Source organism: Fulmarus glacialis, unplaced genomic scaffold, assembly GCF_000690835.1.
Source record: "Fulmarus glacialis isolate BGI_N327 unplaced genomic scaffold, ASM69083v1 scaffold30867, whole genome shotgun sequence".
Lineage (NCBI taxonomy): Eukaryota > Metazoa > Chordata > Aves > Procellariiformes > Procellariidae > Fulmarus > Fulmarus glacialis.
In genome coordinates this window covers 12,952-17,268 of record NW_009225578.1, presented here as the reverse complement: position 1 = coordinate 17,268, position 4,317 = coordinate 12,952, and positions in this window count along the sequence as shown.

Here is a 4,317-nt window from a genome sequence, read left to right as displayed (position 1 = left end):
GCAATGGGTAACACAGAAGTTCCCACTTGTCTGCCTTTTGGGCAGGTACAGTTCTCTAAGTACTTGCTCCAGTACTTGTCAGCATCGATTGTCAGTTCCAGACTTCCAGTAGGAGATACAGTGCTGCACTTCACCTAAATGACTAGCTCAAAAGATTTTTGTTTCATAGATAGGGTTTTCATTCTACAGTATTTAAAGAAAATGATTGCTTCAGACTTTTTTCCTTCGTGCCTCTAAGCAATCTTTGTGAGCAGAGGGGAGTAGAGGTGAAGTTAGCGAGATGAATTATGTTGTGGTGAAACAGCTCTGCAACAGTCCCAAGTTCAATCTGTCCAGTAACATGTTTTTGGTATCCACTTTTAAGTCTTTTGGTTCACAGAAGACAGATTTATCTGGAATGTGACAAGAAGTATACTGCCTACTGCATATAACCAGGATATTTTAAGAATCAGTAGGAATAACTTGTTAGCTGTAGCCATCAACTACAAGAAACATTCTGCCTTAGAAGATAAAAAACTCTTGTTTCTTTATGGATTTGTACATAGTGGATGTTTTACTGCATATGAAAGCAATAACCTAGACTGCATCAATCTGTGCAGTACCTCAGGGCCAATTAAAAGCTGTTTTTATTAGAGATTAAAAAGTTGATTATGTGATAACAAAATCAAATGGACCAAAATGGAGCAAAGGGAACAAAAACTTTTTATTGGGAGGAGGGGTAAGGGAAAAGGATGCAATTTGTAAGGAAATGTGTTGTGATCCAGTTAGCAATCTTCTATTTTCAAATGAATCATTTTGGACTCAAATACACATATTTTTATGACTTGAATTCAAGTTTTATATTGTATAATTTTGTGCACATTTCATTAAAAAATACTTCCTTAAAAATAGAAGAAATTGAACTGGTTTTTAATATTACGGGATTGCTGTCTATGATGACATCTCTAATTGGGAGAAGGTAAGTGTTAAGGACACTTCTAAAGCAAGGAGTGGTGCTAAACAGGCGTTACGTTACCAAGGTCCTTCTTGGAACATTAAAAAAAAAAGGCAAAAAACTTTGTCACTGAATTTCTCAGAAGTGCTAAAAAGGCTATAGTTTTCCTAGCAGGAGTAGCATTTGAATGCTGTCACTCAGGGAAGCGTAAGAAAAAATTCTCTGGCAGCCCTCAGGAGCCTAAAATCGAGCCACAGTGCAGCATGTGCATGGGAGACAGGCTGCCTGTGAGTAAGTCCCTTACAATTGTTTTCCTTATTTTTCCTCTGCTAGTCATGCTGTGGTAAGGATGTTGTATTTGGTTTATAATTAAATAAAAACACAGCTTATTCTAAACCTGTTCAGGCTTTTAGAGGATGTGTTCAGAAGTTAAATTGATAGAGGCTGCGGTGTTCTTGAAGTATATACTGGCACTGAAGTGTTAGTGCGCACTTAAAGCTTTGAATGCGTAAGACAAGTAACTTAATTACCCATTTTATCAAATTCTCTATGATGCACGGCAAGAGTATCTGCCTGTGACGAACTACTAAAACCTTTTCCTTTTGGTCTCTTGAGAGTCATGTTTCCTTACAGCCTTGAGAAAACAACACATCAAAACGTGTTGAGAGTAAAAAGTGTCATCTCGGAAGAATTCTCATTTTGGAGGATTGTTTTTCCACGTCGCTTCACAGTCCATTTCAGTACTTGCTTGCCATTTCCTATGATCTTTGAAGATACCAATTATATATTGCATATTAATTTTTTTTAAATTGCATTATTTTCATTACTGAGTTAGAAGGTTTTTAGACTTTTAATTAAAATTCTTCTTATACAAATTGGTTGTCATGAATATTTCAAATGCAATGCTTTGTTTTCCTTTTTCTCCATTAAACACAGACAGCTGTATTTCCTCCAGCCTTTGTTTCAGTCCTAAAATAATTGGCTACTTTCTGAAATCTAATTGCTTCATTTAATTGTCTAATGCAAAAAAGCTTAGTAACACATGGGGTATCTCCGAGCTCTCTAGCGCTCAGCAGGTTCTTAATTCAGGCTTTTTGGTTGAGTATTTTTCAATTTAAATTTATTTCTAATCACTGTGTGTCTTTCACAATTATCAGAAGGTGGTTTGTGCTATTCTTCCCATTCCCTGCATGGATCACCTATGTCCTTAAAATGTGTTCCAGCATGGAAAATATTTTTCTAAGTTGTTTTCCCTCTTGATTTGTTACTTCTTTTCTCTGCCAGTGTTTTTATTGCAAGGGTGCACTGGTAGAATTATAGAAACTAGTTCACTGTTTCAACCGTATACCATAAAAATAGGAATTGTGGGGATGAGCTGAGGGGTAGGGGAAGGAGGTTTGAGTAAAGGTTCAAGAACATTTGAAGAATCTATCTTTGTCTTCATAAAAATTTTCATAGCTAAGGGTTACTTAACATTAAGAGGGTGTGTTGCAATGGGTTCTGGGAATTGCAGGTTTAGAGACAAGGAATCACAGCTTTACTCAGCTGCTGGGAAAGCGCAGATTAATGCAGGCTTCTGCGTGGGAGTCTGCGTGGGATAAACTTACAGGCACTCTTAATGATTAAATAGGCATAAGTTTCATCCACAGAGATATTTCTGCTACTGTTTCATTTTTGAGAGCGTTGCACATTCATTTCTTAAAACAGACTAAAAATAAAATAACACAGGTTTGTTCTTGTAAAATTTTATGTGATATATGTTATTAAAATATGTTAAGTTGGTAATACTGGTTGAGTTTAAATTGGGCAATTCCTGTGATTTGATCAGTGTTGGAAGTTGAAAACTTTTTCATTGTTTTCCGAATAACGCTATGTGTACAGTTCTTCTCGTGTGGATGGTAACGTAGCTTTCCTTTCTTTGAGCTTGGGGTTTAGTTTGTCAAAGAAAAAGGTAATGCTGTCTTTCTGGCAGGACGCAGTACTTAAGACAGCTTTCAAAGTAACTAGCTATTGTAGCAAAGTTAAGGTTTTTGTATGTATTCTTTAAGACCGAAGAGATTGCTGTATAAAAACCAACATCTATAAAAGAGGTTTTGAGGATTACATCTCCAATGCAATGTAGTAAGTACCTTTGCTAAGGAAAGCAGCTTAATGTCAGCTTTGTATGTCTAATGTTTCAAAAAGTTATCAAACTGGCATTTTTATTTACTCCATAGTGTTCAAGCCTTCAGACCAGGCTCTTGTGCTGTGTGAAGTTACACAGAGATAAAATTGGACCATTGTCATCAGAGATGTAAAAAACATCCAACTGGGATTTTCTGTGGTAGGCATTTTATTTACAGGTGAGCCTGGTTTTATAGAAATTTTAAGTAAAGCAATAATCTTGCAATCAGAAGTGTTCACAATTTTTATAATGTTGTTTTCTTTTCCACTTCTTAATTCTGTTATTCTTATTGATCCCAGCAGGACTATTAACTTCAGAAAATAATTTGCAGAATTTAGTAAGTGAGCACTTCTTATTGTGGTCTAACTTTTCAAAGGGTTTTAACAGCTATTCTGCAAGCGTACACACTACCTGTGGCAAAGATTTGTCCAAAGGGATGTGTGGAGACTGCGTTTCTGTGCAAAAGTTGTTCAGTGATTTTTGTATGCCAATCTGGTACCAGTTTTTATGTACAGTGAGCATATAAACCATGAAAAAGTTTTGGTATAAAAATTAAGCTACAAAACTTTTCTTGTCATTAATGTCTTGAGGTTTTGAGTATTTACTTTAGAGTTCGTCTCAAAATTAGCTCATCTTTTTCCCATTCTTTTTCAGAATTTGTAATATTTGTTTTAAAAAAAAAAATTATTTTTTTTTTTTTTAGGAATAGGATCCCACATCTGTTAAATAAAAAAGAACTAAATATATGAACAATCGAGCTAAATGCTTATCTTCTTTTCCCAACCAGTGGTCTCCCTGAGAGGTGCTTCCTGTCGCTTCTAGGCATGTTGCCAAATTTTGAAAAAAAGTTGCAGAGAAAATGGGCATTAAAAGGGTGTAGCACCTGGCAGGTCTGGGCCCATGGTTTCTGGGATCCACATCCTGTATTTTTTTTTTCTTTATGTCGCACTCAATGCGAGCAGAATTTAGTCACAGCTTCCCGGCTGTGAAGTCCCTAATGTGGGAAACCCTGGATAGCCTGAATTGCCCCCAAAGCCATTATTCCCATGGCAACTGCCGTGCACAGCAGTGCAGGGGGCATGCGGCTGCAGCACGCTGCCTTCTGGCTATCCCAGCCAGCTGAATAATGTTTGGAAGCTGTTACTAATTGTGAGATTTGCTGCAGTCTCTGGCTGGTGACCATGTCAAAAATCCACACGCTAAGTGCAGGAATGTAAAA